Below are 27,775 nucleotides of genomic sequence, written 5' to 3' on the forward strand. Positions count from 1 at the left end.
ACACTAGATCGCGTGTTCTCGTCGGTTTCGGAGCTGCAGCGCTATTCGGTCTAGGGCACTGGCGCCACGTTTTGCCTCTCGGTATGCCAAGTCGCGCCGTGCGGCCACAGTGAAATGAAGGAGCGTGTTGTAAAATTTTCAACAAAGAAAAAAAGAAATGTGCTAGTAATAAAACTGAATTTGTCTGACAGAACATGTAAAATCACACAATGCACGATAACAGGCAGCAGGTCTTTACTTGAGGCATAAGTAATGTTGTGCCCGCCTCGCCATACCTCTCTCAGTCGTTTCGCGTGCTTGTCCTTCTGATATAGGCCGATTGGAGAGCGTCAGCTCTCGCGTCAGCCGAGCAAAGTCGAGACAAGTCGAGACTCAAGCGGAATCGACGCACACAATATAGGGTGGCCTGCAGCCAGTAAGAGGAGGAAAGAAACATTAATTTAATGACGCGTGGCAAAAGTACTCATACGCAGAAGTAAAACGCAGGCTGCGGTGGCCGGGAATCGAACCCGGATCAACTGCTTGGAAGGCAACTATGCTGACCATTACACCACCACCGCACGGTTTTCTTCCGCGCACGCCGCGCTGTGTCTGCTTCCCGCCTGTCGGCGGCGGCTGAAGGTGGTCGCAGCAGCAGGCGCATTACGGGGTAGGCGAGCGCATCCAGACAGCGTCTCTACGCACATTTCGCGTCCTTTGGCAAGAGTCGTCGCGTGCGTGCGCCGCAACACTACTTAGACGATCGCGTTCGGGCGTCATTTTTAAGCAGTGCAGCGCAGGATTCAGCGTTTGTAGCATTCTCTCGAGAGGATGCCACGGCGCTGGACGGCAGTCCCACTTTCCCTTCAGACGTCTGCCGCGGAAAGCACAAGGAAGCTGCAAACTAGCTGAGCATCGGTGGTTCAGTGGTAGAATGCTCGCCTGCCACGCGGGCGGCCCGGGTTCGATTCCCGGCCGATGCATCATTTTGTTTTTTCCCCGATAGTGGAGCTGCGTGTCCTTCGCACTCGAAGTGCGTGGGCCACGAGAATGAACCGCGGGATTCCGTGTGGAAACAACCAAACACGCAGCGCGCACGTCTTCTCGTTTGGACTCCTGCGTGCTATTGTGCATACTGGCGTCGGCCTATCATCGCAAGTTGCCTGCAGCGCCGGGAATGCACGTGTAGTAACAGAAGAAATGAGCCAGCAAGTGCAGACTCTCTACCACTAGTATTTGCTACTTGCCGAGATTCCAGAAGGTTTGGCCATCACGTGCCTCGGTAGCGCAGTAGGCAGCGCGTAAGTCTCATAATCTTAAGGTCGTGAGTTCGATCCTCACCCGGGGCATTTAATTTACTTCCGTTCACAGCTAAATTGACGGCTCTGGGGTTGCGAAGGAGCAAAACAGCTTGTAGTTTGTTATCCATAAGGCTTCAACAACTCAGCGTGAAAATGCTTACTTCCCGTTATTACTACTTGCAGTTCTTTTGTGAAATTTTCAAGAAAAAATGTACTAGTAATAAAACTGAATTTCGTATGATATAACATGTAAAGTCACACAGTGTATGACCTGCTATATAATGACAGGCTGCAGGTCTTTACTTGCGAAATAAGTAAATAAATATTACTACTCACAGCTTTGCTTTTCCTCCTACCCCTGTAACAACGAGGCCAAAAGCAACGGACTGTGACTTTTGCCATGCGCGCCTCGGCATGGGAGAGCGAAAAGATGCTCGCAAACAGGGAAAGTGCGACACGGAAAGCCAGTGGAGGGGGTGTAAACCCCAAAAATAAGCGTGCGCGTCCGGTGTGGTCTAGTGGCTAGGATACCTGGCTTTCACCCAGGAGGCCCGGGTTCGATTCCCGGTACCGGAATGTAATTTTTTCGGAACAAATCACGACAAGTTTGGACCCTGCGAAATGCTGTTTCACGTCCTCCTCGCGTTATAGCTACTGGTTCATAAACGTGAGCTGAAAACAGTCGAGAGAAACGGGCACGCAATGAAATTACTACGAGCAGCGGAATAAAGGGAGAAGAGACCCTGGTCCACTGTTGGACTGCTACCATAGAAATGTTACCTGTAAATACGCAGAGCCACTCCGTCTAAGCGCTGGAAGACGGAGTGCACCGAGGCCCGTTAGCTCAGTTGGTTAGAGCGTCGTGCTAATAACGCGAAGGTCGTGGGTTCGATCCCCCCACGGGCCACTTCGATTTTACTACTTCAAAAAGGCAACGCCGATTTCCCCGGGCAAGTATGGTGACAAAGAAATCGTCACATTGTGTGGGAGCTGATAGGGGACCCGAAAGCGACTTGTCGGGACGCGCTAAAACACTTCACAGGTCACAGCACGCTGAACACACAGTTTGTCGTCCGATCACCGCTACTGCGCGACGCTGGGCGTTGTCAGTGCTTGGGCGGGTGACCGCCTGCGAACACAGGGCGCTGCCGACAGTTTCAATTCGTATTTCTCTTTTCTCGTCGGTTTCGGAGCTGCAGCGCTATTCGGTCTAGGGCACTGGCGCCACGTTTTGCCTCTCGGTATGCCAAGTCGCGCCGTGCGGCCACAGTGAAATGAAGGAGCGTGTTGTAAAATTTTCAACAAAGAAAAAAAGAAATGTGCTAGTAATAAAACTGAATTTGTCTGACAGAACATGTAAAATCACACAATGCACGATAACAGGCAGCAGGTCTTTACTTGAGGCATAAGTAATGTTGTGCCCGCCTCGCCATACCTCTCTCAGTCGTTTCGCGTGCTTGTCCTTCTGATATAGGCCGATTGGAGAGCGTCAGCTCTCGCGTCAGCCGAGCAAAGTCGAGACAAGTCGAGACTCAAGCGGAATCGACGCACACAATATAGGGTGGCCTGCAGCCAGTAAGAGGAGGAAAGAAACATTAATTTAATGACGCGTGGCAAAAGTACTCATACGCAGAAGTAAAACGCAGGCTGCGGTGGCCGGGAATCGAACCCGGATCAACTGCTTGGAAGGCAACTATGCTGACCATTACACCACCACCGCACGGTTTTCTTCCGCGCACGCCGCGCTGTGTCTGCTTCCCGCCTGTCGGCGGCGGCTGAAGGTGGTCGCAGCAGCAGGCGCATTACGGGGTAGGCGAGCGCATCCAGACAGCGTCTCTACGCACATTTCGCGTCCTTTGGCAAGAGTCGTCGCGTGCGTGCGCCGCAACACTACTTAGACGATCGCGTTCGGGCGTCATTTTTAAGCAGTGCAGCGCAGGATTCAGCGTTTGTAGCATTCTCTCGAGAGGATGCCACGGCGCTGGACGGCAGTCCCACTTTCCCTTCAGACGTCTGCCGCGGAAAGCACAAGGAAGCTGCAAACTAGCTGAGCATCGGTGGTTCAGTGGTAGAATGCTCGCCTGCCACGCGGGCGGCCCGGGTTCGATTCCCGGCCGATGCATCATTTTGTTTTTTCCCCGATAGTGGAGCTGCGTGTCCTTCGCACTCGAAGTGCGTGGGCCACGAGAATGAACCGCGGGATTCCGTGTGGAAACAACCAAACACGCAGCGCGCACGTCTTCTCGTTTGGACTCCTGCGTGCTATTGTGCATACTGGCGTCGGCCTATCATCGCAAGTTGCCTGCAGCGCCGGGAATGCACGTGTAGTAACAGAAGAAATGAGCCAGCAAGTGCAGACTCTCTACCACTAGTATTTGCTACTTGCCGAGATTCCAGAAGGTTTGGCCATCACGTGCCTCGGTAGCGCAGTAGGCAGCGCGTAAGTCTCATAATCTTAAGGTCGTGAGTTCGATCCTCACCCGGGGCATTTAATTTACTTCCGTTCACAGCTAAATTGACGGCTCTGGGGTTGCGAAGGAGCAAAACAGCTTGTAGTTTGTTATCCATAAGGCTTCAACAACTCAGCGTGAAAATGCTTACTTCCCGTTATTACTACTTGCAGTTCTTTTGTGAAATTTTCAAGAAAAAATGTACTAGTAATAAAACTGAATTTCGTATGATATAACATGTAAAGTCACACAGTGTATGACCTGCTATATAATGACAGGCTGCAGGTCTTTACTTGCGAAATAAGTAAATAAATATTACTACTCACAGCTTTGCTTTTCCTCCTACCCCTGTAACAACGAGGCCAAAAGCAACGGACTGTGACTTTTGCCATGCGCGCCTCGGCATGGGAGAGCGAAAAGATGCTCGCAAACAGGGAAAGTGCGACACGGAAAGCCAGTGGAGGGGGTGTAAACCCCAAAAATAAGCGTGCGCGTCCGGTGTGGTCTAGTGGCTAGGATACCTGGCTTTCACCCAGGAGGCCCGGGTTCGATTCCCGGTACCGGAATGTAATTTTTTCGGAACAAATCACGACAAGTTTGGACCCTGCGAAATGCTGTTTCACGTCCTCCTCGCGTTATAGCTACTGGTTCATAAACGTGAGCTGAAAACAGTCGAGAGAAACGGGCACGCAATGAAATTACTACGAGCAGCGGAATAAAGGGAGAAGAGACCCTGGTCCACTGTTGGACTGCTACCATAGAAATGTTACCTGTAAATACGCAGAGCCACTCCGTCTAAGCGCTGGAAGACGGAGTGCACCGAGGCCCGTTAGCTCAGTTGGTTAGAGCGTCGTGCTAATAACGCGAAGGTCGTGGGTTCGATCCCCCCACGGGCCACTTCGATTTTACTACTTCAAAAAGGCAACGCCGATTTCCCCGGGCAAGTATGGTGACAAAGAAATCGTCACATTGTGTGGGAGCTGATAGGGGACCCGAAAGCGACTTGTCGGGACGCGCTAAAACACTTCACAGGTCACAGCACGCTGAACACACAGTTTGTCGTCCGATCACCGCTACTGCGCGACGCTGGGCGTTGTCAGTGCTTGGGCGGGTGACCGCCTGCGAACACAGGGCGCTGCCGACAGTTTCAATTCGTATTTCTCTTTTCTCGTCGGTTTCGGAGCTGCAGCGCTATTCGGTCTAGGGCACTGGCGCCACGTTTTGCCTCTCGGTATGCCAAGTCGCGCCGTGCGGCCACAGTGAAATGAAGGAGCGTGTTGTAAAATTTTCAACAAAGAAAAAAAGAAATGTGCTAGTAATAAAACTGAATTTGTCTGACAGAACATGTAAAATCACACAATGCACGATAACAGGCAGCAGGTCTTTACTTGAGGCATAAGTAATGTTGTGCCCGCCTCGCCATACCTCTCTCAGTCGTTTCGCGTGCTTGTCCTTCTGATATAGGCCGATTGGAGAGCGTCAGCTCTCGCGTCAGCCGAGCAAAGTCGAGACAAGTCGAGACTCAAGCGGAATCGACGCACACAATATAGGGTGGCCTGCAGCCAGTAAGAGGAGGAAAGAAACATTAATTTAATGACGCGTGGCAAAAGTACTCATACGCAGAAGTAAAACGCAGGCTGCGGTGGCCGGGAATCGAACCCGGATCAACTGCTTGGAAGGCAACTATGCTGACCATTACACCACCACCGCACGGTTTTCTTCCGCGCACGCCGCGCTGTGTCTGCTTCCCGCCTGTCGGCGGCGGCTGAAGGTGGTCGCAGCAGCAGGCGCATTACGGGGTAGGCGAGCGCATCCAGACAGCGTCTCTACGCACATTTCGCGTCCTTTGGCAAGAGTCGTCGCGTGCGTGCGCCGCAACACTACTTAGACGATCGCGTTCGGGCGTCATTTTTAAGCAGTGCAGCGCAGGATTCAGCGTTTGTAGCATTCTCTCGAGAGGATGCCACGGCGCTGGACGGCAGTCCCACTTTCCCTTCAGACGTCTGCCGCGGAAAGCACAAGGAAGCTGCAAACTAGCTGAGCATCGGTGGTTCAGTGGTAGAATGCTCGCCTGCCACGCGGGCGGCCCGGGTTCGATTCCCGGCCGATGCATCATTTTGTTTTTTCCCCGATAGTGGAGCTGCGTGTCCTTCGCACTCGAAGTGCGTGGGCCACGAGAATGAACCGCGGGATTCCGTGTGGAAACAACCAAACACGCAGCGCGCACGTCTTCTCGTTTGGACTCCTGCGTGCTATTGTGCATACTGGCGTCGGCCTATCATCGCAAGTTGCCTGCAGCGCCGGGAATGCACGTGTAGTAACAGAAGAAATGAGCCAGCAAGTGCAGACTCTCTACCACTAGTATTTGCTACTTGCCGAGATTCCAGAAGGTTTGGCCATCACGTGCCTCGGTAGCGCAGTAGGCAGCGCGTAAGTCTCATAATCTTAAGGTCGTGAGTTCGATCCTCACCCGGGGCATTTAATTTACTTCCGTTCACAGCTAAATTGACGGCTCTGGGGTTGCGAAGGAGCAAAACAGCTTGTAGTTTGTTATCCATAAGGCTTCAACAACTCAGCGTGAAAATGCTTACTTCCCGTTATTACTACTTGCAGTTCTTTTGTGAAATTTTCAAGAAAAAATGTACTAGTAATAAAACTGAATTTCGTATGATATAACATGTAAAGTCACACAGTGTATGACCTGCTATATAATGACAGGCTGCAGGTCTTTACTTGCGAAATAAGTAAATAAATATTACTACTCACAGCTTTGCTTTTCCTCCTACCCCTGTAACAACGAGGCCAAAAGCAACGGACTGTGACTTTTGCCATGCGCGCCTCGGCATGGGAGAGCGAAAAGATGCTCGCAAACAGGGAAAGTGCGACACGGAAAGCCAGTGGAGGGGGTGTAAACCCCAAAAATAAGCGTGCGCGTCCGGTGTGGTCTAGTGGCTAGGATACCTGGCTTTCACCCAGGAGGCCCGGGTTCGATTCCCGGTACCGGAATGTAATTTTTTCGGAACAAATCACGACAAGTTTGGACCCTGCGAAATGCTGTTTCACGTCCTCCTCGCGTTATAGCTACTGGTTCATAAACGTGAGCTGAAAACAGTCGAGAGAAACGGGCACGCAATGAAATTACTACGAGCAGCGGAATAAAGGGAGAAGAGACCCTGGTCCACTGTTGGACTGCTACCATAGAAATGTTACCTGTAAATACGCAGAGCCACTCCGTCTAAGCGCTGGAAGACGGAGTGCACCGAGGCCCGTTAGCTCAGTTGGTTAGAGCGTCGTGCTAATAACGCGAAGGTCGTGGGTTCGATCCCCCCACGGGCCACTTCGATTTTACTACTTCAAAAAGGCAACGCCGATTTCCCCGGGCAAGTATGGTGACAAAGAAATCGTCACATTGTGTGGGAGCTGATAGGGGACCCGAAAGCGACTTGTCGGGACGCGCTAAAACACTTCACAGGTCACAGCACGCTGAACACACAGTTTGTCGTCCGATCACCGCTACTGCGCGACGCTGGGCGTTGTCAGTGCTTGGGCGGGTGACCGCCTGCGAACACAGGGCGCTGCCGACAGTTTCAATTCGTATTTCTCTTTTCTCGTCGGTTTCGGAGCTGCAGCGCTATTCGGTCTAGGGCACTGGCGCCACGTTTTGCCTCTCGGTATGCCAAGTCGCGCCGTGCGGCCACAGTGAAATGAAGGAGCGTGTTGTAAAATTTTCAACAAAGAAAAAAAGAAATGTGCTAGTAATAAAACTGAATTTGTCTGACAGAACATGTAAAATCACACAATGCACGATAACAGGCAGCAGGTCTTTACTTGAGGCATAAGTAATGTTGTGCCCGCCTCGCCATACCTCTCTCAGTCGTTTCGCGTGCTTGTCCTTCTGATATAGGCCGATTGGAGAGCGTCAGCTCTCGCGTCAGCCGAGCAAAGTCGAGACAAGTCGAGACTCAAGCGGAATCGACGCACACAATATAGGGTGGCCTGCAGCCAGTAAGAGGAGGAAAGAAACATTAATTTAATGACGCGTGGCAAAAGTACTCATACGCAGAAGTAAAACGCAGGCTGCGGTGGCCGGGAATCGAACCCGGATCAACTGCTTGGAAGGCAACTATGCTGACCATTACACCACCACCGCACGGTTTTCTTCCGCGCACGCCGCGCTGTGTCTGCTTCCCGCCTGTCGGCGGCGGCTGAAGGTGGTCGCAGCAGCAGGCGCATTACGGGGTAGGCGAGCGCATCCAGACAGCGTCTCTACGCACATTTCGCGTCCTTTGGCAAGAGTCGTCGCGTGCGTGCGCCGCAACACTACTTAGACGATCGCGTTCGGGCGTCATTTTTAAGCAGTGCAGCGCAGGATTCAGCGTTTGTAGCATTCTCTCGAGAGGATGCCACGGCGCTGGACGGCAGTCCCACTTTCCCTTCAGACGTCTGCCGCGGAAAGCACAAGGAAGCTGCAAACTAGCTGAGCATCGGTGGTTCAGTGGTAGAATGCTCGCCTGCCACGCGGGCGGCCCGGGTTCGATTCCCGGCCGATGCATCATTTTGTTTTTTCCCCGATAGTGGAGCTGCGTGTCCTTCGCACTCGAAGTGCGTGGGCCACGAGAATGAACCGCGGGATTCCGTGTGGAAACAACCAAACACGCAGCGCGCACGTCTTCTCGTTTGGACTCCTGCGTGCTATTGTGCATACTGGCGTCGGCCTATCATCGCAAGTTGCCTGCAGCGCCGGGAATGCACGTGTAGTAACAGAAGAAATGAGCCAGCAAGTGCAGACTCTCTACCACTAGTATTTGCTACTTGCCGAGATTCCAGAAGGTTTGGCCATCACGTGCCTCGGTAGCGCAGTAGGCAGCGCGTAAGTCTCATAATCTTAAGGTCGTGAGTTCGATCCTCACCCGGGGCATTTAATTTACTTCCGTTCACAGCTAAATTGACGGCTCTGGGGTTGCGAAGGAGCAAAACAGCTTGTAGTTTGTTATCCATAAGGCTTCAACAACTCAGCGTGAAAATGCTTACTTCCCGTTATTACTACTTGCAGTTCTTTTGTGAAATTTTCAAGAAAAAATGTACTAGTAATAAAACTGAATTTCGTATGATATAACATGTAAAGTCACACAGTGTATGACCTGCTATATAATGACAGGCTGCAGGTCTTTACTTGCGAAATAAGTAAATAAATATTACTACTCACAGCTTTGCTTTTCCTCCTACCCCTGTAACAACGAGGCCAAAAGCAACGGACTGTGACTTTTGCCATGCGCGCCTCGGCATGGGAGAGCGAAAAGATGCTCGCAAACAGGGAAAGTGCGACACGGAAAGCCAGTGGAGGGGGTGTAAACCCCAAAAATAAGCGTGCGCGTCCGGTGTGGTCTAGTGGCTAGGATACCTGGCTTTCACCCAGGAGGCCCGGGTTCGATTCCCGGTACCGGAATGTAATTTTTTCGGAACAAATCACGAAAAGTTTGGACCCTGCGAAATGCTGTTTCACGTCCTCCTCGCGTTATAGCTACTGGTTCATAAACGTGAGCTGAAAACAGTCGAGAGAAACGGGCACGCAATGAAATTACTACGAGCAGCGGAATAAAGGGAGAAGAGACCCTGGTCCACTGTTGGACTGCTACCATAGAAATGTTACCTGTAAATACGCAGAGCCACTCCGTCTAAGCGCTGGAAGACGGAGTGCACCGAAGCCCGTTAGCTCAGTTGGTTAGAGCGTCGTGCTAATAACGCGAAGGTCGTGGGTTCGATCCCCCCACGGGCCACTTCGATTTTACTACTTCAAAAAGGCAACGCCGATTTCCCCGGGCAAGTATGGTGACAAAGAAATCGTCACATTGTGTGGGAGCTGATAGGGGACCCGAAAGCGACTTGTCGGGACGCGCTAAAACACTTCACAGGTCACAGCACGCTGAACACACAGTTTGTCGTCCGATCACCGCTACTGCGCGACGCTGGGCGTTGTCAGTGCTTGGGCGGGTGACCGCCTGCGAACACAGGGCGCTGCCGACAGTTTCAATTCGTATTTCTCTTTTCTCGTCGGTTTCGGAGCTGCAGCGCTATTCGGTCTAGGGCACTGGCGCCACGTTTTGCCTCTCGGTATGCCAAGTCGCGCCGTGCGGCCACAGTGAAATGAAGGAGCGTGTTGTAAAATTTTCAACAAAGAAAAAAAGAAATGTGCTAGTAATAAAACTGAATTTGTCTGACAGAACATGTAAAATCACACAATGCACGATAACAGGCAGCAGGTCTTTACTTGAGGCATAAGTAATGTTGTGCCCGCCTCGCCATACCTCTCTCAGTCGTTTCGCGTGCTTGTCCTTCTGATATAGGCCGATTGGAGAGCGTCAGCTCTCGCGTCAGCCGAGCAAAGTCGAGACAAGTCGAGACTCAAGCGGAATCGACGCACACAATATAGGGTGGCCTGCAGCCAGTAAGAGGAGGAAAGAAACATTAATTTAATGACGCGTGGCAAAAGTACTCATACGCAGAAGTAAAACGCAGGCTGCGGTGGCCGGGAATCGAACCCGGATCAACTGCTTGGAAGGCAACTATGCTGACCATTACACCACCACCGCACGGTTTTCTTCCGCGCACGCCGCGCTGTGTCTGCTTCCCGCCTGTCGGCGGCGGCTGAAGGTGGTCGCAGCAGCAGGCGCATTACGGGGTAGGCGAGCGCATCCAGACAGCGTCTCTACGCACATTTCGCGTCCTTTGGCAAGAGTCGTCGCGTGCGTGCGCCGCAACACTACTTAGACGATCGCGTTCGGGCGTCATTTTTAAGCAGTGCAGCGCAGGATTCAGCGTTTGTAGCATTCTCTCGAGAGGATGCCACGGCGCTGGACGGCAGTCCCACTTTCCCTTCAGACGTCTGCCGCGGAAAGCACAAGGAAGCTGCAAACTAGCTGAGCATCGGTGGTTCAGTGGTAGAATGCTCGCCTGCCACGCGGGCGGCCCGGGTTCGATTCCCGGCCGATGCATCATTTTGTTTTTTCCCCGATAGTGGAGCTGCGTGTCCTTCGCACTCGAAGTGCGTGGGCCACGAGAATGAACCGCGGGATTCCGTGTGGAAACAACCAAACACGCAGCGCGCACGTCTTCTCGTTTGGACTCCTGCGTGCTATTGTGCATACTGGCGTCGGCCTATCATCGCAAGTTGCCTGCAGCGCCGGGAATGCACGTGTAGTAACAGAAGAAATGAGCCAGCAAGTGCAGACTCTCTACCACTAGTATTTGCTACTTGCCGAGATTCCAGAAGGTTTGGCCATCACGTGCCTCGGTAGCGCAGTAGGCAGCGCGTAAGTCTCATAATCTTAAGGTCGTGAGTTCGATCCTCACCCGGGGCATTTAATTTACTTCCGTTCACAGCTAAATTGACGGCTCTGGGGTTGCGAAGGAGCAAAACAGCTTGTAGTTTGTTATCCATAAGGCTTCAACAACTCAGCGTGAAAATGCTTACTTCCCGTTATTACTACTTGCAGTTCTTTTGTGAAATTTTCAAGAAAAAATGTACTAGTAATAAAACTGAATTTCGTATGATATAACATGTAAAGTCACACAGTGTATGACCTGCTATATAATGACAGGCTGCAGGTCTTTACTTGCGAAATAAGTAAATAAATATTACTACTCACAGCTTTGCTTTTCCTCCTACCCCTGTAACAACGAGGCCAAAAGCAACGGACTGTGACTTTTGCCATGCGCGCCTCGGCATGGGAGAGCGAAAAGATGCTCGCAAACAGGGAAAGTGCGACACGGAAAGCCAGTGGAGGGGGTGTAAACCCCAAAAATAAGCGTGCGCGTCCGGTGTGGTCTAGTGGCTAGGATACCTGGCTTTCACCCAGGAGGCCCGGGTTCGATTCCCGGTACCGGAATGTAATTTTTTCGGAACAAATCACGAAAAGTTTGGACCCTGCGAAATGCTGTTTCACGTCCTCCTCGCGTTATAGCTACTGGTTCATAAACGTGAGCTGAAAACAGTCGAGAGAAACGGGCACGCAATGAAATTACTACGAGCAGCGGAATAAAGGGAGAAGAGACCCTGGTCCACTGTTGGACTGCTACCATAGAAATGTTACCTGTAAATACGCAGAGCCACTCCGTCTAAGCGCTGGAAGACGGAGTGCACCGAGGCCCGTTAGCTCAGTTGGTTAGAGCGTCGTGCTAATAACGCGAAGGTCGTGGGTTCGATCCCCCCACGGGCCACTTCGATTTTACTACTTCAAAAAGGCAACGCCGATTTCCCCGGGCAAGTATGGTGACAAAGAAATCGTCACATTGTGTGGGAGCTGATAGGGGACCCGAAAGCGACTTGTCGGGACGCGCTAAAACACTTCACAGGTCACAGCACGCTGAACACACAGTTTGTCGTCCGATCACCGCTACTGCGCGACGCTGGGCGTTGTCAGTGCTTGGGCGGGTGACCGCCTGCGAACACAGGGCGCTGCCGACAGTTTCAATTCGTATTTCTCTTTTCTCGTCGGTTTCGGAGCTGCAGCGCTATTCGGTCTAGGGCACTGGCGCCACGTTTTGCCTCTCGGTATGCCAAGTCGCGCCGTGCGGCCACAGTGAAATGAAGGAGCGTGTTGTAAAATTTTCAACAAAGAAAAAAAGAAATGTGCTAGTAATAAAACTGAATTTGTCTGACAGAACATGTAAAATCACACAATGCACGATAACAGGCAGCAGGTCTTTACTTGAGGCATAAGTAATGTTGTGCCCGCCTCGCCATACCTCTCTCAGTCGTTTCGCGTGCTTGTCCTTCTGATATAGGCCGATTGGAGAGCGTCAGCTCTCGCGTCAGCCGAGCAAAGTCGAGACAAGTCGAGACTCAAGCGGAATCGACGCACACAATATAGGGTGGCCTGCAGCCAGTAAGAGGAGGAAAGAAACATTAATTTAATGACGCGTGGCAAAAGTACTCATACGCAGAAGTAAAACGCAGGCTGCGGTGGCCGGGAATCGAACCCGGATCAACTGCTTGGAAGGCAACTATGCTGACCATTACACCACCACCGCACGGTTTTCTTCCGCGCACGCCGCGCTGTGTCTGCTTCCCGCCTGTCGGCGGCGGCTGAAGGTGGTCGCAGCAGCAGGCGCATTACGGGGTAGGCGAGCGCATCCAGACAGCGTCTCTACGCACATTTCGCGTCCTTTGGCAAGAGTCGTCGCGTGCGTGCGCCGCAACACTACTTAGACGATCGCGTTCGGGCGTCATTTTTAAGCAGTGCAGCGCAGGATTCAGCGTTTGTAGCATTCTCTCGAGAGGATGCCACGGCGCTGGACGGCAGTCCCACTTTCCCTTCAGACGTCTGCCGCGGAAAGCACAAGGAAGCTGCAAACTAGCTGAGCATCGGTGGTTCAGTGGTAGAATGCTCGCCTGCCACGCGGGCGGCCCGGGTTCGATTCCCGGCCGATGCATCATTTTGTTTTTTCCCCGATAGTGGAGCTGCGTGTCCTTCGCACTCGAAGTGCGTGGGCCACGAGAATGAACCGCGGGATTCCGTGTGGAAACAACCAAACACGCAGCGCGCACGTCTTCTCGTTTGGACTCCTGCGTGCTATTGTGCATACTGGCGTCGGCCTATCATCGCAAGTTGCCTGCAGCGCCGGGAATGCACGTGTAGTAACAGAAGAAATGAGCCAGCAAGTGCAGACTCTCTACCACTAGTATTTGCTACTTGCCGAGATTCCAGAAGGTTTGGCCATCACGTGCCTCGGTAGCGCAGTAGGCAGCGCGTAAGTCTCATAATCTTAAGGTCGTGAGTTCGATCCTCACCCGGGGCATTTAATTTACTTCCGTTCACAGCTAAATTGACGGCTCTGGGGTTGCGAAGGAGCAAAACAGCTTGTAGTTTGTTATCCATAAGGCTTCAACAACTCAGCGTGAAAATGCTTACTTCCCGTTATTACTACTTGCAGTTCTTTTGTGAAATTTTCAAGAAAAAATGTACTAGTAATAAAACTGAATTTCGTATGATATAACATGTAAAGTCACACAGTGTATGACCTGCTATATAATGACAGGCTGCAGGTCTTTACTTGCGAAATAAGTAAATAAATATTACTACTCACAGCTTTGCTTTTCCTCCTACCCCTGTAACAACGAGGCCAAAAGCAACGGACTGTGACTTTTGCCATGCGCGCCTCGGCATGGGAGAGCGAAAAGATGCTCGCAAACAGGGAAAGTGCGACACGGAAAGCCAGTGGAGGGGGTGTAAACCCCAAAAATAAGCGTGCGCGTCCGGTGTGGTCTAGTGGCTAGGATACCTGGCTTTCACCCAGGAGGCCCGGGTTCGATTCCCGGTACCGGAATGTAATTTTTTCGGAACAAATCACGACAAGTTTGGACCCTGCGAAATGCTGTTTCACGTCCTCCTCGCGTTATAGCTACTGGTTCATAAACGTGAGCTGAAAACAGTCGAGAGAAACGGGCACGCAATGAAATTACTACGAGCAGCGGAATAAAGGGAGAAGAGACCCTGGTCCACTGTTGGACTGCTACCATAGAAATGTTACCTGTAAATACGCAGAGCCACTCCGTCTAAGCGCTGGAAGACGGAGTGCACCGAGGCCCGTTAGCTCAGTTGGTTAGAGCGTCGTGCTAATAACGCGAAGGTCGTGGGTTCGATCCCCCCACGGGCCACTTCGATTTTACTACTTCAAAAAGGCAACGCCGATTTCCCCGGGCAAGTATGGTGACAAAGAAATCGTCACATTGTGTGGGAGCTGATAGGGGACCCGAAAGCGACTTGTCGGGACGCGCTAAAACACTTCACAGGTCACAGCACGCTGAACACACAGTTTGTCGTCCGATCACCGCTACTGCGCGACGCTGGGCGTTGTCAGTGCTTGGGCGGGTGACCGCCTGCGAACACAGGGCGCTGCCGACAGTTTCAATTCGTATTTCTCTTTTCTCGTCGGTTTCGGAGCTGCAGCGCTATTCGGTCTAGGGCACTGGCGCCACGTTTTGCCTCTCGGTATGCCAAGTCGCGCCGTGCGGCCACAGTGAAATGAAGGAGCGTGTTGTAAAATTTTCAACAAAGAAAAAAAGAAATGTGCTAGTAATAAAACTGAATTTGTCTGACAGAACATGTAAAATCACACAATGCACGATAACAGGCAGCAGGTCTTTACTTGAGGCATAAGTAATGTTGTGCCCGCCTCGCCATACCTCTCTCAGTCGTTTCGCGTGCTTGTCCTTCTGATATAGGCCGATTGGAGAGCGTCAGCTCTCGCGTCAGCCGAGCAAAGTCGAGACAAGTCGAGACTCAAGCGGAATCGACGCACACAATATAGGGTGGCCTGCAGCCAGTAAGAGGAGGAAAGAAACATTAATTTAATGACGCGTGGCAAAAGTACTCATACGCAGAAGTAAAACGCAGGCTGCGGTGGCCGGGAATCGAACCCGGATCAACTGCTTGGAAGGCAACTATGCTGACCATTACACCACCACCGCACGGTTTTCTTCCGCGCACGCCGCGCTGTGTCTGCTTCCCGCCTGTCGGCGGCGGCTGAAGGTGGTCGCAGCAGCAGGCGCATTACGGGGTAGGCGAGCGCATCCAGACAGCGTCTCTACGCACATTTCGCGTCCTTTGGCAAGAGTCGTCGCGTGCGTGCGCCGCAACACTACTTAGACGATCGCGTTCGGGCGTCATTTTTAAGCAGTGCAGCGCAGGATTCAGCGTTTGTAGCATTCTCTCGAGAGGATGCCACGGCGCTGGACGGCAGTCCCACTTTCCCTTCAGACGTCTGCCGCGGAAAGCACAAGGAAGCTGCAAACTAGCTGAGCATCGGTGGTTCAGTGGTAGAATGCTCGCCTGCCACGCGGGCGGCCCGGGTTCGATTCCCGGCCGATGCATCATTTTGTTTTTTCCCCGATAGTGGAGCTGCGTGTCCTTCGCACTCGAAGTGCGTGGGCCACGAGAATGAACCGCGGGATTCCGTGTGGAAACAACCAAACACGCAGCGCGCACGTCTTCTCGTTTGGACTCCTGCGTGCTATTGTGCATACTGGCGTCGGCCTATCATCGCAAGTTGCCTGCAGCGCCGGGAATGCACGTGTAGTAACAGAAGAAATGAGCCAGCAAGTGCAGACTCTCTACCACTAGTATTTGCTACTTGCCGAGATTCCAGAAGGTTTGGCCATCACGTGCCTCGGTAGCGCAGTAGGCAGCGCGTAAGTCTCATAATCTTAAGGTCGTGAGTTCGATCCTCACCCGGGGCATTTAATTTACTTCCGTTCACAGCTAAATTGACGGCTCTGGGGTTGCGAAGGAGCAAAACAGCTTGTAGTTTGTTATCCATAAGGCTTCAACAACTCAGCGTGAAAATGCTTACTTCCCGTTATTACTACTTGCAGTTCTTTTGTGAAATTTTCAAGAAAAAATGTACTAGTAATAAAACTGAATTTCGTATGATATAACATGTAAAGTCACACAGTGTATGACCTGCTATATAATGACAGGCTGCAGGTCTTTACTTGCGAAATAAGTAAATAAATATTACTACTCACAGCTTTGCTTTTCCTCCTACCCCTGTAACAACGAGGCCAAAAGCAACGGACTGTGACTTTTGCCATGCGCGCCTCGGCATGGGAGAGCGAAAAGATGCTCGCAAACAGGGAAAGTGCGACACGGAAAGCCAGTGGAGGGGGTGTAAACCCCAAAAATAAGCGTGCGCGTCCGGTGTGGTCTAGTGGCTAGGATACCTGGCTTTCACCCAGGAGGCCCGGGTTCGATTCCCGGTACCGGAATGTAATTTTTTCGGAACAAATCACGAAAAGTTTGGACCCTGCGAAATGCTGTTTCACGTCCTCCTCGCGTTATAGCTACTGGTTCATAAACGTGAGCTGAAAACAGTCGAGAGAAACGGGCACGCAATGAAATTACTACGAGCAGCGGAATAAAGGGAGAAGAGACCCTGGTCCACTGTTGGACTGCTACCATAGAAATGTTACCTGTAAATACGCAGAGCCACTCCGTCTAAGCGCTGGAAGACGGAGTGCACCGAAGCCCGTTAGCTCAGTTGGTTAGAGCGTCGTGCTAATAACGCGAAGGTCGTGGGTTCGATCCCCCCACGGGCCACTTCGATTTTACTACTTCAAAAAGGCAACGCCGATTTCCCCGGGCAAGTATGGTGACAAAGAAATCGTCACATTGTGTGGGAGCTGATAGGGGACCCGAAAGCGACTTGTCGGGACGCGCTAAAACACTTCACAGGTCACAGCACGCTGAACACACAGTTTGTCGTCCGATCACCGCTACTGCGCGACGCTGGGCGTTGTCAGTGCTTGGGCGGGTGACCGCCTGCGAACACAGGGCGCTGCCGACAGTTTCAATTCGTATTTCTCTTTTCTCGTCGGTTTCGGAGCTGCAGCGCTATTCGGTCTAGGGCACTGGCGCCACGTTTTGCCTCTCGGTATGCCAAGTCGCGCCGTGCGGCCACAGTGAAATGAAGGAGCGTGTTGTAAAATTTTCAACAAAGAAAAAAAGAAATGTGCTAGTAATAAAACTGAATTTGTCTGACAGAACATGTAAAATCACACAATGCACGATAACAGGCAGCAGGTCTTTACTTGAGGCATAAGTAATGTTGTGCCCGCCTCGCCATACCTCTCTCAGTCGTTTCGCGTGCTTGTCCTTCTGATATAGGCCGATTGGAGAGCGTCAGCTCTCGCGTCAGCCGAGCAAAGTCGAGACAAGTCGAGACTCAAGCGGAATCGACGCACACAATATAGGGTGGCCTGCAGCCAGTAAGAGGAGGAAAGAAACATTAATTTAATGACGCGTGGCAAAAGTACTCATACGCAGAAGTAAAACGCAGGCTGCGGTGGCCGGGAATCGAACCCGGATCAACTGCTTGGAAGGCAACTATGCTGACCATTACACCACCACCGCACGGTTTTCTTCCGCGCACGCCGCGCTGTGTCTGCTTCCCGCCTGTCGGCGGCGGCTGAAGGTGGTCGCAGCAGCAGGCGCATTACGGGGTAGGCGAGCGCATCCAGACAGCGTCTCTACGCACATTTCGCGTCCTTTGGCAAGAGTCGTCGCGTGCGTGCGCCGCAACACTACTTAGACGATCGCGTTCGGGCGTCATTTTTAAGCAGTGCAGCGCAGGATTCAGCGTTTGTAGCATTCTCTCGAGAGGATGCCACGGCGCTGGACGGCAGTCCCACTTTCCCTTCAGACGTCTGCCGCGGAAAGCACAAGGAAGCTGCAAACTAGCTGAGCATCGGTGGTTCAGTGGTAGAATGCTCGCCTGCCACGCGGGCGGCCCGGGTTCGATTCCCGGCCGATGCATCATTTTGTTTTTTCCCCGATAGTGGAGCTGCGTGTCCTTCGCACTCGAAGTGCGTGGGCCACGAGAATGAACCGCGGGATTCCGTGTGGAAACAACCAAACACGCAGCGCGCACGTCTTCTCGTTTGGACTCCTGCGTGCTATTGTGCATACTGGCGTCGGCCTATCATCGCAAGTTGCCTGCAGCGCCGGGAATGCACGTGTAGTAACAGAAGAAATGAGCCAGCAAGTGCAGACTCTCTACCACTAGTATTTGCTACTTGCCGAGATTCCAGAAGGTTTGGCCATCACGTGCCTCGGTAGCGCAGTAGGCAGCGCGTAAGTCTCATAATCTTAAGGTCGTGAGTTCGATCCTCACCCGGGGCATTTAATTTACTTCCGTTCACAGCTAAATTGACGGCTCTGGGGTTGCGAAGGAGCAAAACAGCTTGTAGTTTGTTATCCATAAGGCTTCAACAACTCAGCGTGAAAATGCTTACTTCCCGTTATTACTACTTGCAGTTCTTTTGTGAAATTTTCAAGAAAAAATGTACTAGTAATAAAACTGAATTTCGTATGATATAACATGTAAAGTCACACAGTGTATGACCTGCTATATAATGACAGGCTGCAGGTCTTTACTTGCGAAATAAGTAAATAAATATTACTACTCACAGCTTTGCTTTTCCTCCTACCCCTGTAACAACGAGGCCAAAAGCAACGGACTGTGACTTTTGCCATGCGCGCCTCGGCATGGGAGAGCGAAAAGATGCTCGCAAACAGGGAAAGTGCGACACGGAAAGCCAGTGGAGGGGGTGTAAACCCCAAAAATAAGCGTGCGCGTCCGGTGTGGTCTAGTGGCTAGGATACCTGGCTTTCACCCAGGAGGCCCGGGTTCGATTCCCGGTACCGGAATGTAATTTTTTCGGAACAAATCACGACAAGTTTGGACCCTGCGAAATGCTGTTTCACGTCCTCCTCGCGTTATAGCTACTGGTTCATAAACGTGAGCTGAAAACAGTCGAGAGAAACGGGCACGCAATGAAATTACTACGAGCAGCGGAATAAAGGGAGAAGAGACCCTGGTCCACTGTTGGACTGCTACCATAGAAATGTTACCTGTAAATACGCAGAGCCACTCCGTCTAAGCGCTGGAAGACGGAGTGCACCGAGGCCCGTTAGCTCAGTTGGTTAGAGCGTCGTGCTAATAACGCGAAGGTCGTGGGTTCGATCCCCCCACGGGCCACTTCGATTTTACTACTTCAAAAAGGCAACGCCGATTTCCCCGGGCAAGTATGGTGACAAAGAAATCGTCACATTGTGTGGGAGCTGATAGGGGACCCGAAAGCGACTTGTCGGGACGCGCTAAAACACTTCACAGGTCACAGCACGCTGAACACACAGTTTGTCGTCCGATCACCGCTACTGCGCGACGCTGGGCGTTGTCAGTGCTTGGGCGGGTGACCGCCTGCGAACACAGGGCGCTGCCGACAGTTTCAATTCGTATTTCTCTTTTCTCGTCGGTTTCGGAGCTGCAGCGCTATTCGGTCTAGGGCACTGGCGCCACGTTTTGCCTCTCGGTATGCCAAGTCGCGCCGTGCGGCCACAGTGAAATGAAGGAGCGTGTTGTAAAATTTTCAACAAAGAAAAAAAGAAATGTGCTAGTAATAAAACTGAATTTGTCTGACAGAACATGTAAAATCACACAATGCACGATAACAGGCAGCAGGTCTTTACTTGAGGCATAAGTAATGTTGTGCCCGCCTCGCCATACCTCTCTCAGTCGTTTCGCGTGCTTGTCCTTCTGATATAGGCCGATTGGAGAGCGTCAGCTCTCGCGTCAGCCGAGCAAAGTCGAGACAAGTCGAGACTCAAGCGGAATCGACGCACACAATATAGGGTGGCCTGCAGCCAGTAAGAGGAGGAAAGAAACATTAATTTAATGACGCGTGGCAAAAGTACTCATACGCAGAAGTAAAACGCAGGCTGCGGTGGCCGGGAATCGAACCCGGATCAACTGCTTGGAAGGCAACTATGCTGACCATTACACCACCACCGCACGGTTTTCTTCCGCGCACGCCGCGCTGTGTCTGCTTCCCGCCTGTCGGCGGCGGCTGAAGGTGGTCGCAGCAGCAGGCGCATTACGGGGTAGGCGAGCGCATCCAGACAGCGTCTCTACGCACATTTCGCGTCCTTTGGCAAGAGTCGTCGCGTGCGTGCGCCGCAACACTACTTAGACGATCGCGTTCGGGCGTCATTTTTAAGCAGTGCAGCGCAGGATTCAGCGTTTGTAGCATTCTCTCGAGAGGATGCCACGGCGCTGGACGGCAGTCCCACTTTCCCTTCAGACGTCTGCCGCGGAAAGCACAAGGAAGCTGCAAACTAGCTGAGCATCGGTGGTTCAGTGGTAGAATGCTCGCCTGCCACGCGGGCGGCCCGGGTTCGATTCCCGGCCGATGCATCATTTTGTTTTTTCCCCGATAGTGGAGCTGCGTGTCCTTCGCACTCGAAGTGCGTGGGCCACGAGAATGAACCGCGGGATTCCGTGTGGAAACAACCAAACACGCAGCGCGCACGTCTTCTCGTTTGGACTCCTGCGTGCTATTGTGCATACTGGCGTCGGCCTATCATCGCAAGTTGCCTGCAGCGCCGGGAATGCACGTGTAGTAACAGAAGAAATGAGCCAGCAAGTGCAGACTCTCTACCACTAGTATTTGCTACTTGCCGAGATTCCAGAAGGTTTGGCCATCACGTGCCTCGGTAGCGCAGTAGGCAGCGCGTAAGTCTCATAATCTTAAGGTCGTGAGTTCGATCCTCACCCGGGGCATTTAATTTACTTCCGTTCACAGCTAAATTGACGGCTCTGGGGTTGCGAAGGAGCAAAACAGCTTGTAGTTTGTTATCCATAAGGCTTCAACAACTCAGCGTGAAAATGCTTACTTCCCGTTATTACTACTTGCAGTTCTTTTGTGAAATTTTCAAGAAAAAATGTACTAGTAATAAAACTGAATTTCGTATGATATAACATGTAAAGTCACACAGTGTATGACCTGCTATATAATGACAGGCTGCAGGTCTTTACTTGCGAAATAAGTAAATAAATATTACTACTCACAGCTTTGCTTTTCCTCCTACCCCTGTAACAACGAGGCCAAAAGCAACGGACTGTGACTTTTGCCATGCGCGCCTCGGCATGGGAGAGCGAAAAGATGCTCGCAAACAGGGAAAGTGCGACACGGAAAGCCAGTGGAGGGGGTGTAAACCCCAAAAATAAGCGTGCGCGTCCGGTGTGGTCTAGTGGCTAGGATACCTGGCTTTCACCCAGGAGGCCCGGGTTCGATTCCCGGTACCGGAATGTAATTTTTTCGGAACAAATCACGACAAGTTTGGACCCTGCGAAATGCTGTTTCACGTCCTCCTCGCGTTATAGCTACTGGTTCATAAACGTGAGCTGAAAACAGTCGAGAGAAACGGGCACGCAATGAAATTACTACGAGCAGCGGAATAAAGGGAGAAGAGACCCTGGTCCACTGTTGGACTGCTACCATAGAAATGTTACCTGTAAATACGCAGAGCCACTCCGTCTAAGCGCTGGAAGACGGAGTGCACCGAGGCCCGTTAGCTCAGTTGGTTAGAGCGTCGTGCTAATAACGCGAAGGTCGTGGGTTCGATCCCCCCACGGGCCACTTCGATTTTACTACTTCAAAAAGGCAACGCCGATTTCCCCGGGCAAGTATGGTGACAAAGAAATCGTCACATTGTGTGGGAGCTGATAGGGGACCCGAAAGCGACTTGTCGGGACGCGCTAAAACACTTCACAGGTCACAGCACGCTGAACACACAGTTTGTCGTCCGATCACCGCTACTGCGCGACGCTGGGCGTTGTCAGTGCTTGGGCGGGTGACCGCCTGCGAACACAGGGCGCTGCCGACAGTTTCAATTCGTATTTCTCTTTTCTCGTCGGTTTCGGAGCTGCAGCGCTATTCGGTCTAGGGCACTGGCGCCACGTTTTGCCTCTCGGTATGCCAAGTCGCGCCGTGCGGCCACAGTGAAATGAAGGAGCGTGTTGTAAAATTTTCAACAAAGAAAAAAAGAAATGTGCTAGTAATAAAACTGAATTTGTCTGACAGAACATGTAAAATCACACAATGCACGATAACAGGCAGCAGGTCTTTACTTGAGGCATAAGTAATGTTGTGCCCGCCTCGCCATACCTCTCTCAGTCGTTTCGCGTGCTTGTCCTTCTGATATAGGCCGATTGGAGAGCGTCAGCTCTCGCGTCAGCCGAGCAAAGTCGAGACAAGTCGAGACTCAAGCGGAATCGACGCACACAATATAGGGTGGCCTGCAGCCAGTAAGAGGAGGAAAGAAACATTAATTTAATGACGCGTGGCAAAAGTACTCATACGCAGAAGTAAAACGCAGGCTGCGGTGGCCGGGAATCGAACCCGGATCAACTGCTTGGAAGGCAACTATGCTGACCATTACACCACCACCGCACGGTTTTCTTCCGCGCACGCCGCGCTGTGTCTGCTTCCCGCCTGTCGGCGGCGGCTGAAGGTGGTCGCAGCAGCAGGCGCATTACGGGGTAGGCGAGCGCATCCAGACAGCGTCTCTACGCACATTTCGCGTCCTTTGGCAAGAGTCGTCGCGTGCGTGCGCCGCAACACTACTTAGACGATCGCGTTCGGGCGTCATTTTTAAGCAGTGCAGCGCAGGATTCAGCGTTTGTAGCATTCTCTCGAGAGGATGCCACGGCGCTGGACGGCAGTCCCACTTTCCCTTCAGACGTCTGCCGCGGAAAGCACAAGGAAGCTGCAAACTAGCTGAGCATCGGTGGTTCAGTGGTAGAATGCTCGCCTGCCACGCGGGCGGCCCGGGTTCGATTCCCGGCCGATGCATCATTTTGTTTTTTCCCCGATAGTGGAGCTGCGTGTCCTTCGCACTCGAAGTGCGTGGGCCACGAGAATGAACCGCGGGATTCCGTGTGGAAACAACCAAACACGCAGCGCGCACGTCTTCTCGTTTGGACTCCTGCGTGCTATTGTGCATACTGGCGTCGGCCTATCATCGCAAGTTGCCTGCAGCGCCGGGAATGCACGTGTAGTAACAGAAGAAATGAGCCAGCAAGTGCAGACTCTCTACCACTAGTATTTGCTACTTGCCGAGATTCCAGAAGGTTTGGCCATCACGTGCCTCGGTAGCGCAGTAGGCAGCGCGTAAGTCTCATAATCTTAAGGTCGTGAGTTCGATCCTCACCCGGGGCATTTAATTTACTTCCGTTCACAGCTAAATTGACGGCTCTGGGGTTGCGAAGGAGCAAAACAGCTTGTAGTTTGTTATCCATAAGGCTTCAACAACTCAGCGTGAAAATGCTTACTTCCCGTTATTACTACTTGCAGTTCTTTTGTGAAATTTTCAAGAAAAAATGTACTAGTAATAAAACTGAATTTCGTATGATATAACATGTAAAGTCACACAGTGTATGACCTGCTATATAATGACAGGCTGCAGGTCTTTACTTGCGAAATAAGTAAATAAATATTACTACTCACAGCTTTGCTTTTCCTCCTACCCCTGTAACAACGAGGCCAAAAGCAACGGACTGTGACTTTTGCCATGCGCGCCTCGGCATGGGAGAGCGAAAAGATGCTCGCAAACAGGGAAAGTGCGACACGGAAAGCCAGTGGAGGGGGTGTAAACCCCAAAAATAAGCGTGCGCGTCCGGTGTGGTCTAGTGGCTAGGATACCTGGCTTTCACCCAGGAGGCCCGGGTTCGATTCCCGGTACCGGAATGTAATTTTTTCGGAACAAATCACGACAAGTTTGGACCCTGCGAAATGCTGTTTCACGTCCTCCTCGCGTTATAGCTACTGGTTCATAAACGTGAGCTGAAAACAGTCGAGAGAAACGGGCACGCAATGAAATTACTACGAGCAGCGGAATAAAGGGAGAAGAGACCCTGGTCCACTGTTGGACTGCTACCATAGAAATGTTACCTGTAAATACGCAGAGCCACTCCGTCTAAGCGCTGGAAGACGGAGTGCACCGAGGCCCGTTAGCTCAGTTGGTTAGAGCGTCGTGCTAATAACGCGAAGGTCGTGGGTTCGATCCCCCCACGGGCCACTTCGATTTTACTACTTCAAAAAGGCAACGCCGATTTCCCCGGGCAAGTATGGTGACAAAGAAATCGTCACATTGTGTGGGAGCTGATAGGGGACCCGAAAGCGACTTGTCGGGACGCGCTAAAACACTTCACAGGTCACAGCACGCTGAACACACAGTTTGTCGTCCGATCACCGCTACTGCGCGACGCTGGGCGTTGTCAGTGCTTGGGCGGGTGACCGCCTGCGAACACAGGGCGCTGCCGACAGTTTCAATTCGTATTTCTCTTTTCTCGTCGGTTTCGGAGCTGCAGCGCTATTCGGTCTAGGGCACTGGCGCCACGTTTTGCCTCTCGGTATGCCAAGTCGCGCCGTGCGGCCACAGTGAAATGAAGGAGCGTGTTGTAAAATTTTCAACAAAGAAAAAAAGAAATGTGCTAGTAATAAAACTGAATTTGTCTGACAGAACATGTAAAATCACACAATGCACGATAACAGGCAGCAGGTCTTTACTTGAGGCATAAGTAATGTTGTGCCCGCCTCGCCATACCTCTCTCAGTCGTTTCGCGTGCTTGTCCTTCTGATATAGGCCGATTGGAGAGCGTCAGCTCTCGCGTCAGCCGAGCAAAGTCGAGACAAGTCGAGACTCAAGCGGAATCGACGCACACAATATAGGGTGGCCTGCAGCCAGTAAGAGGAGGAAAGAAACATTAATTTAATGACGCGTGGCAAAAGTACTCATACGCAGAAGTAAAACGCAGGCTGCGGTGGCCGGGAATCGAACCCGGATCAACTGCTTGGAAGGCAACTATGCTGACCATTACACCACCACCGCACGGTTTTCTTCCGCGCACGCCGCGCTGTGTCTGCTTCCCGCCTGTCGGCGGCGGCTGAAGGTGGTCGCAGCAGCAGGCGCATTACGGGGTAGGCGAGCGCATCCAGACAGCGTCTCTACGCACATTTCGCGTCCTTTGGCAAGAGTCGTCGCGTGCGTGCGCCGCAACACTACTTAGACGATCGCGTTCGGGCGTCATTTTTAAGCAGTGCAGCGCAGGATTCAGCGTTTGTAGCATTCTCTCGAGAGGATGCCACGGCGCTGGACGGCAGTCCCACTTTCCCTTCAGACGTCTGCCGCGGAAAGCACAAGGAAGCTGCAAACTAGCTGAGCATCGGTGGTTCAGTGGTAGAATGCTCGCCTGCCACGCGGGCGGCCCGGGTTCGATTCCCGGCCGATGCATCATTTTGTTTTTTCCCCGATAGTGGAGCTGCGTGTCCTTCGCACTCGAAGTGCGTGGGCCACGAGAATGAACCGCGGGATTCCGTGTGGAAACAACCAAACACGCAGCGCGCACGTCTTCTCGTTTGGACTCCTGCGTGCTATTGTGCATACTGGCGTCGGCCTATCATCGCAAGTTGCCTGCAGCGCCGGGAATGCACGTGTAGTAACAGAAGAAATGAGCCAGCAAGTGCAGACTCTCTACCACTAGTATTTGCTACTTGCCGAGATTCCAGAAGGTTTGGCCATCACGTGCCTCGGTAGCGCAGTAGGCAGCGCGTAAGTCTCATAATCTTAAGGTCGTGAGTTCGATCCTCACCCGGGGCATTTAATTTACTTCCGTTCACAGCTAAATTGACGGCTCTGGGGTTGCGAAGGAGCAAAACAGCTTGTAGTTTGTTATCCATAAGGCTTCAACAACTCAGCGTGAAAATGCTTACTTCCCGTTATTACTACTTGCAGTTCTTTTGTGAAATTTTCAAGAAAAAATGTACTAGTAATAAAACTGAATTTCGTATGATATAACATGTAAAGTCACACAGTGTATGACCTGCTATATAATGACAGGCTGCAGGTCTTTACTTGCGAAATAAGTAAATAAATATTACTACTCACAGCTTTGCTTTTCCTCCTACCCCTGTAACAACGAGGCCAAAAGCAACGGACTGTGACTTTTGCCATGCGCGCCTCGGCATGGGAGAGCGAAAAGATGCTCGCAAACAGGGAAAGTGCGACACGGAAAGCCAGTGGAGGGGGTGTAAACCCCAAAAATAAGCGTGCGCGTCCGGTGTGGTCTAGTGGCTAGGATACCTGGCTTTCACCCAGGAGGCCCGGGTTCGATTCCCGGTACCGGAATGTAATTTTTTCGGAACAAATCACGACAAGTTTGGACCCTGCGAAATGCTGTTTCACGTCCTCCTCGCGTTATAGCTACTGGTTCATAAACGTGAGCTGAAAACAGTCGAGAGAAACGGGCACGCAATGAAATTACTACGAGCAGCGGAATAAAGGGAGAAGAGACCCTGGTCCACTGTTGGACTGCTACCATAGAAATGTTACCTGTAAATACGCAGAGCCACTCCGTCTAAGCGCTGGAAGACGGAGTGCACCGAGGCCCGTTAGCTCAGTTGGTTAGAGCGTCGTGCTAATAACGCGAAGGTCGTGGGTTCGATCCCCCCACGGGCCACTTCGATTTTACTACTTCAAAAAGGCAACGCCGATTTCCCCGGGCAAGTATGGTGACAAAGAAATCGTCACATTGTGTGGGAGCTGATAGGGGACCCGAAAGCGACTTGTCGGGACGCGCTAAAACACTTCACAGGTCACAGCACGCTGAACACACAGTTTGTCGTCCGATCACCGCTACTGCGCGACGCTGGGCGTTGTCAGTGCTTGGGCGGGTGACCGCCTGCGAACACAGGGCGCTGCCGACAGTTTCAATTCGTATTTCTCTTTTCTCGTCGGTTTCGGAGCTGCAGCGCTATTCGGTCTAGGGCACTGGCGCCACGTTTTGCCTCTCGGTATGCCAAGTCGCGCCGTGCGGCCACAGTGAAATGAAGGAGCGTGTTGTAAAATTTTCAACAAAGAAAAAAAGAAATGTGCTAGTAATAAAACTGAATTTGTCTGACAGAACATGTAAAATCACACAATGCACGATAACAGGCAGCAGGTCTTTACTTGAGGCATAAGTAATGTTGTGCCCGCCTCGCCATACCTCTCTCAGTCGTTTCGCGTGCTTGTCCTTCTGATATAGGCCGATTGGAGAGCGTCAGCTCTCGCGTCAGCCGAGCAAAGTCGAGACAAGTCGAGACTCAAGCGGAATCGACGCACACAATATAGGGTGGCCTGCAGCCAGTAAGAGGAGGAAAGAAACATTAATTTAATGACGCGTGGCAAAAGTACTCATACGCAGAAGTAAAACGCAGGCTGCGGTGGCCGGGAATCGAACCCGGATCAACTGCTTGGAAGGCAACTATGCTGACCATTACACCACCACCGCACGGTTTTCTGCCGCGCACGCCGCGCTGTGTCTGCTTCCCGCCTGTCGGCGGCGGCTGAAGGTGGTCGCAGCAGCAGGCGCATTACGGGGTAGGCGAGCGCATCCAGACAGCGTCTCTACGCACATTTCGCGTCCTTTGGCAAGAGTCGTCGCGTGCGTGCGCCGCAACACTACTTAGACGATCGCGTTCGGGCGTCATTTTTAAGCAGTGCAGCGCAGGATTCAGCGTTTGTAGCATTCTCTCGAGAGGATGCCACGGCGCTGGACGGCAGTCCCACTTTCCCTTCAGACGTCTGCCGCGGAAAGCACAAGGAAGCTGCAAACTAGCTGAGCATCGGTGGTTCAGTGGTAGAATGCTCGCCTGCCACGCGGGCG

At 52.0% G+C, this 27,775-nt stretch overlaps 56 non-coding genes across 56 annotated transcripts; 44 read left to right on the forward strand and 12 right to left on the reverse strand.

Moving 5' to 3' along the window:
- Positions 1 to 488: 488 nt before the first annotated feature.
- Positions 489 to 560, reverse strand: Trnag-ucc (transfer RNA glycine (anticodon UCC)). The gene has a single exon. It is a non-coding gene; the product is annotated as a tRNA-Gly (tRNA).
- A 331-nt stretch (positions 561 to 891) lies between these two features.
- Trnag-gcc (transfer RNA glycine (anticodon GCC)) lies at positions 892 to 962 on the forward strand. Its single transcript has one exon. It is a non-coding gene; the product is annotated as a tRNA-Gly (tRNA).
- Positions 963 to 1,255: 293 nt separating this feature from the next.
- On the forward strand, positions 1,256 to 1,328 carry Trnam-cau (transfer RNA methionine (anticodon CAU)). Its single transcript has one exon. It is a non-coding gene; the product is annotated as a tRNA-Met (tRNA).
- A 456-nt stretch (positions 1,329 to 1,784) lies between these two features.
- Positions 1,785 to 1,856, forward strand: Trnae-uuc (transfer RNA glutamic acid (anticodon UUC)). The gene has a single exon. It is a non-coding gene; the product is annotated as a tRNA-Glu (tRNA).
- A 257-nt stretch (positions 1,857 to 2,113) lies between these two features.
- Positions 2,114 to 2,187, forward strand: Trnai-aau (transfer RNA isoleucine (anticodon AAU)). Its single transcript has one exon. It is a non-coding gene; the product is annotated as a tRNA-Ile (tRNA).
- A 741-nt stretch (positions 2,188 to 2,928) lies between these two features.
- Positions 2,929 to 3,000, reverse strand: Trnag-ucc (transfer RNA glycine (anticodon UCC)). The gene has a single exon. It is a non-coding gene; the product is annotated as a tRNA-Gly (tRNA).
- A 331-nt stretch (positions 3,001 to 3,331) lies between these two features.
- Trnag-gcc (transfer RNA glycine (anticodon GCC)) lies at positions 3,332 to 3,402 on the forward strand. The gene has a single exon. It is a non-coding gene; the product is annotated as a tRNA-Gly (tRNA).
- A 293-nt stretch (positions 3,403 to 3,695) lies between these two features.
- Trnam-cau (transfer RNA methionine (anticodon CAU)) lies at positions 3,696 to 3,768 on the forward strand. Its single transcript has one exon. It is a non-coding gene; the product is annotated as a tRNA-Met (tRNA).
- A 456-nt stretch (positions 3,769 to 4,224) lies between these two features.
- Trnae-uuc (transfer RNA glutamic acid (anticodon UUC)) lies at positions 4,225 to 4,296 on the forward strand. The gene has a single exon. It is a non-coding gene; the product is annotated as a tRNA-Glu (tRNA).
- A 257-nt stretch (positions 4,297 to 4,553) lies between these two features.
- Positions 4,554 to 4,627, forward strand: Trnai-aau (transfer RNA isoleucine (anticodon AAU)). Its single transcript has one exon. It is a non-coding gene; the product is annotated as a tRNA-Ile (tRNA).
- Positions 4,628 to 5,368: 741 nt separating this feature from the next.
- Trnag-ucc (transfer RNA glycine (anticodon UCC)) lies at positions 5,369 to 5,440 on the reverse strand. The gene has a single exon. It is a non-coding gene; the product is annotated as a tRNA-Gly (tRNA).
- Positions 5,441 to 5,771: 331 nt separating this feature from the next.
- On the forward strand, positions 5,772 to 5,842 carry Trnag-gcc (transfer RNA glycine (anticodon GCC)). The gene has a single exon. It is a non-coding gene; the product is annotated as a tRNA-Gly (tRNA).
- A 293-nt stretch (positions 5,843 to 6,135) lies between these two features.
- Trnam-cau (transfer RNA methionine (anticodon CAU)) lies at positions 6,136 to 6,208 on the forward strand. Its single transcript has one exon. It is a non-coding gene; the product is annotated as a tRNA-Met (tRNA).
- Positions 6,209 to 6,664: 456 nt separating this feature from the next.
- On the forward strand, positions 6,665 to 6,736 carry Trnae-uuc (transfer RNA glutamic acid (anticodon UUC)). Its single transcript has one exon. It is a non-coding gene; the product is annotated as a tRNA-Glu (tRNA).
- A 257-nt stretch (positions 6,737 to 6,993) lies between these two features.
- On the forward strand, positions 6,994 to 7,067 carry Trnai-aau (transfer RNA isoleucine (anticodon AAU)). Its single transcript has one exon. It is a non-coding gene; the product is annotated as a tRNA-Ile (tRNA).
- A 741-nt stretch (positions 7,068 to 7,808) lies between these two features.
- Trnag-ucc (transfer RNA glycine (anticodon UCC)) lies at positions 7,809 to 7,880 on the reverse strand. The gene has a single exon. It is a non-coding gene; the product is annotated as a tRNA-Gly (tRNA).
- A 331-nt stretch (positions 7,881 to 8,211) lies between these two features.
- On the forward strand, positions 8,212 to 8,282 carry Trnag-gcc (transfer RNA glycine (anticodon GCC)). The gene has a single exon. It is a non-coding gene; the product is annotated as a tRNA-Gly (tRNA).
- A 293-nt stretch (positions 8,283 to 8,575) lies between these two features.
- On the forward strand, positions 8,576 to 8,648 carry Trnam-cau (transfer RNA methionine (anticodon CAU)). The gene has a single exon. It is a non-coding gene; the product is annotated as a tRNA-Met (tRNA).
- A 456-nt stretch (positions 8,649 to 9,104) lies between these two features.
- On the forward strand, positions 9,105 to 9,176 carry Trnae-uuc (transfer RNA glutamic acid (anticodon UUC)). The gene has a single exon. It is a non-coding gene; the product is annotated as a tRNA-Glu (tRNA).
- A 257-nt stretch (positions 9,177 to 9,433) lies between these two features.
- Positions 9,434 to 9,507, forward strand: Trnai-aau (transfer RNA isoleucine (anticodon AAU)). Its single transcript has one exon. It is a non-coding gene; the product is annotated as a tRNA-Ile (tRNA).
- A 741-nt stretch (positions 9,508 to 10,248) lies between these two features.
- Positions 10,249 to 10,320, reverse strand: Trnag-ucc (transfer RNA glycine (anticodon UCC)). The gene has a single exon. It is a non-coding gene; the product is annotated as a tRNA-Gly (tRNA).
- Positions 10,321 to 10,651: 331 nt separating this feature from the next.
- Trnag-gcc (transfer RNA glycine (anticodon GCC)) lies at positions 10,652 to 10,722 on the forward strand. The gene has a single exon. It is a non-coding gene; the product is annotated as a tRNA-Gly (tRNA).
- A 293-nt stretch (positions 10,723 to 11,015) lies between these two features.
- On the forward strand, positions 11,016 to 11,088 carry Trnam-cau (transfer RNA methionine (anticodon CAU)). Its single transcript has one exon. It is a non-coding gene; the product is annotated as a tRNA-Met (tRNA).
- A 456-nt stretch (positions 11,089 to 11,544) lies between these two features.
- On the forward strand, positions 11,545 to 11,616 carry Trnae-uuc (transfer RNA glutamic acid (anticodon UUC)). Its single transcript has one exon. It is a non-coding gene; the product is annotated as a tRNA-Glu (tRNA).
- A 257-nt stretch (positions 11,617 to 11,873) lies between these two features.
- Positions 11,874 to 11,947, forward strand: Trnai-aau (transfer RNA isoleucine (anticodon AAU)). The gene has a single exon. It is a non-coding gene; the product is annotated as a tRNA-Ile (tRNA).
- A 741-nt stretch (positions 11,948 to 12,688) lies between these two features.
- On the reverse strand, positions 12,689 to 12,760 carry Trnag-ucc (transfer RNA glycine (anticodon UCC)). The gene has a single exon. It is a non-coding gene; the product is annotated as a tRNA-Gly (tRNA).
- A 331-nt stretch (positions 12,761 to 13,091) lies between these two features.
- Trnag-gcc (transfer RNA glycine (anticodon GCC)) lies at positions 13,092 to 13,162 on the forward strand. Its single transcript has one exon. It is a non-coding gene; the product is annotated as a tRNA-Gly (tRNA).
- A 293-nt stretch (positions 13,163 to 13,455) lies between these two features.
- Positions 13,456 to 13,528, forward strand: Trnam-cau (transfer RNA methionine (anticodon CAU)). The gene has a single exon. It is a non-coding gene; the product is annotated as a tRNA-Met (tRNA).
- A 456-nt stretch (positions 13,529 to 13,984) lies between these two features.
- On the forward strand, positions 13,985 to 14,056 carry Trnae-uuc (transfer RNA glutamic acid (anticodon UUC)). Its single transcript has one exon. It is a non-coding gene; the product is annotated as a tRNA-Glu (tRNA).
- Positions 14,057 to 14,313: 257 nt separating this feature from the next.
- On the forward strand, positions 14,314 to 14,387 carry Trnai-aau (transfer RNA isoleucine (anticodon AAU)). The gene has a single exon. It is a non-coding gene; the product is annotated as a tRNA-Ile (tRNA).
- Positions 14,388 to 15,128: 741 nt separating this feature from the next.
- On the reverse strand, positions 15,129 to 15,200 carry Trnag-ucc (transfer RNA glycine (anticodon UCC)). The gene has a single exon. It is a non-coding gene; the product is annotated as a tRNA-Gly (tRNA).
- Positions 15,201 to 15,531: 331 nt separating this feature from the next.
- Trnag-gcc (transfer RNA glycine (anticodon GCC)) lies at positions 15,532 to 15,602 on the forward strand. Its single transcript has one exon. It is a non-coding gene; the product is annotated as a tRNA-Gly (tRNA).
- Positions 15,603 to 15,895: 293 nt separating this feature from the next.
- Trnam-cau (transfer RNA methionine (anticodon CAU)) lies at positions 15,896 to 15,968 on the forward strand. The gene has a single exon. It is a non-coding gene; the product is annotated as a tRNA-Met (tRNA).
- Positions 15,969 to 16,424: 456 nt separating this feature from the next.
- Positions 16,425 to 16,496, forward strand: Trnae-uuc (transfer RNA glutamic acid (anticodon UUC)). Its single transcript has one exon. It is a non-coding gene; the product is annotated as a tRNA-Glu (tRNA).
- A 257-nt stretch (positions 16,497 to 16,753) lies between these two features.
- On the forward strand, positions 16,754 to 16,827 carry Trnai-aau (transfer RNA isoleucine (anticodon AAU)). Its single transcript has one exon. It is a non-coding gene; the product is annotated as a tRNA-Ile (tRNA).
- A 741-nt stretch (positions 16,828 to 17,568) lies between these two features.
- Positions 17,569 to 17,640, reverse strand: Trnag-ucc (transfer RNA glycine (anticodon UCC)). Its single transcript has one exon. It is a non-coding gene; the product is annotated as a tRNA-Gly (tRNA).
- Positions 17,641 to 17,971: 331 nt separating this feature from the next.
- On the forward strand, positions 17,972 to 18,042 carry Trnag-gcc (transfer RNA glycine (anticodon GCC)). Its single transcript has one exon. It is a non-coding gene; the product is annotated as a tRNA-Gly (tRNA).
- Positions 18,043 to 18,335: 293 nt separating this feature from the next.
- Trnam-cau (transfer RNA methionine (anticodon CAU)) lies at positions 18,336 to 18,408 on the forward strand. Its single transcript has one exon. It is a non-coding gene; the product is annotated as a tRNA-Met (tRNA).
- A 456-nt stretch (positions 18,409 to 18,864) lies between these two features.
- Positions 18,865 to 18,936, forward strand: Trnae-uuc (transfer RNA glutamic acid (anticodon UUC)). Its single transcript has one exon. It is a non-coding gene; the product is annotated as a tRNA-Glu (tRNA).
- Positions 18,937 to 19,193: 257 nt separating this feature from the next.
- On the forward strand, positions 19,194 to 19,267 carry Trnai-aau (transfer RNA isoleucine (anticodon AAU)). The gene has a single exon. It is a non-coding gene; the product is annotated as a tRNA-Ile (tRNA).
- A 741-nt stretch (positions 19,268 to 20,008) lies between these two features.
- Trnag-ucc (transfer RNA glycine (anticodon UCC)) lies at positions 20,009 to 20,080 on the reverse strand. The gene has a single exon. It is a non-coding gene; the product is annotated as a tRNA-Gly (tRNA).
- Positions 20,081 to 20,411: 331 nt separating this feature from the next.
- Trnag-gcc (transfer RNA glycine (anticodon GCC)) lies at positions 20,412 to 20,482 on the forward strand. The gene has a single exon. It is a non-coding gene; the product is annotated as a tRNA-Gly (tRNA).
- Positions 20,483 to 20,775: 293 nt separating this feature from the next.
- Trnam-cau (transfer RNA methionine (anticodon CAU)) lies at positions 20,776 to 20,848 on the forward strand. Its single transcript has one exon. It is a non-coding gene; the product is annotated as a tRNA-Met (tRNA).
- Positions 20,849 to 21,304: 456 nt separating this feature from the next.
- Trnae-uuc (transfer RNA glutamic acid (anticodon UUC)) lies at positions 21,305 to 21,376 on the forward strand. The gene has a single exon. It is a non-coding gene; the product is annotated as a tRNA-Glu (tRNA).
- A 257-nt stretch (positions 21,377 to 21,633) lies between these two features.
- Positions 21,634 to 21,707, forward strand: Trnai-aau (transfer RNA isoleucine (anticodon AAU)). The gene has a single exon. It is a non-coding gene; the product is annotated as a tRNA-Ile (tRNA).
- A 741-nt stretch (positions 21,708 to 22,448) lies between these two features.
- On the reverse strand, positions 22,449 to 22,520 carry Trnag-ucc (transfer RNA glycine (anticodon UCC)). The gene has a single exon. It is a non-coding gene; the product is annotated as a tRNA-Gly (tRNA).
- A 331-nt stretch (positions 22,521 to 22,851) lies between these two features.
- Trnag-gcc (transfer RNA glycine (anticodon GCC)) lies at positions 22,852 to 22,922 on the forward strand. The gene has a single exon. It is a non-coding gene; the product is annotated as a tRNA-Gly (tRNA).
- A 293-nt stretch (positions 22,923 to 23,215) lies between these two features.
- On the forward strand, positions 23,216 to 23,288 carry Trnam-cau (transfer RNA methionine (anticodon CAU)). Its single transcript has one exon. It is a non-coding gene; the product is annotated as a tRNA-Met (tRNA).
- A 456-nt stretch (positions 23,289 to 23,744) lies between these two features.
- On the forward strand, positions 23,745 to 23,816 carry Trnae-uuc (transfer RNA glutamic acid (anticodon UUC)). The gene has a single exon. It is a non-coding gene; the product is annotated as a tRNA-Glu (tRNA).
- Positions 23,817 to 24,073: 257 nt separating this feature from the next.
- On the forward strand, positions 24,074 to 24,147 carry Trnai-aau (transfer RNA isoleucine (anticodon AAU)). The gene has a single exon. It is a non-coding gene; the product is annotated as a tRNA-Ile (tRNA).
- Positions 24,148 to 24,888: 741 nt separating this feature from the next.
- On the reverse strand, positions 24,889 to 24,960 carry Trnag-ucc (transfer RNA glycine (anticodon UCC)). The gene has a single exon. It is a non-coding gene; the product is annotated as a tRNA-Gly (tRNA).
- A 331-nt stretch (positions 24,961 to 25,291) lies between these two features.
- Positions 25,292 to 25,362, forward strand: Trnag-gcc (transfer RNA glycine (anticodon GCC)). Its single transcript has one exon. It is a non-coding gene; the product is annotated as a tRNA-Gly (tRNA).
- A 293-nt stretch (positions 25,363 to 25,655) lies between these two features.
- On the forward strand, positions 25,656 to 25,728 carry Trnam-cau (transfer RNA methionine (anticodon CAU)). The gene has a single exon. It is a non-coding gene; the product is annotated as a tRNA-Met (tRNA).
- A 456-nt stretch (positions 25,729 to 26,184) lies between these two features.
- Positions 26,185 to 26,256, forward strand: Trnae-uuc (transfer RNA glutamic acid (anticodon UUC)). The gene has a single exon. It is a non-coding gene; the product is annotated as a tRNA-Glu (tRNA).
- Positions 26,257 to 26,513: 257 nt separating this feature from the next.
- Trnai-aau (transfer RNA isoleucine (anticodon AAU)) lies at positions 26,514 to 26,587 on the forward strand. The gene has a single exon. It is a non-coding gene; the product is annotated as a tRNA-Ile (tRNA).
- A 741-nt stretch (positions 26,588 to 27,328) lies between these two features.
- Positions 27,329 to 27,400, reverse strand: Trnag-ucc (transfer RNA glycine (anticodon UCC)). Its single transcript has one exon. It is a non-coding gene; the product is annotated as a tRNA-Gly (tRNA).
- Positions 27,401 to 27,775: the final 375 nt, after the last annotated feature.

The sequence above is a fragment of the Schistocerca gregaria genome, unplaced genomic scaffold (genome assembly GCF_023897955.1).
Source record: "Schistocerca gregaria isolate iqSchGreg1 unplaced genomic scaffold, iqSchGreg1.2 ptg001478l, whole genome shotgun sequence".
NCBI classification, from domain to species: Eukaryota; Metazoa; Arthropoda; class Insecta; order Orthoptera; family Acrididae; genus Schistocerca; species Schistocerca gregaria.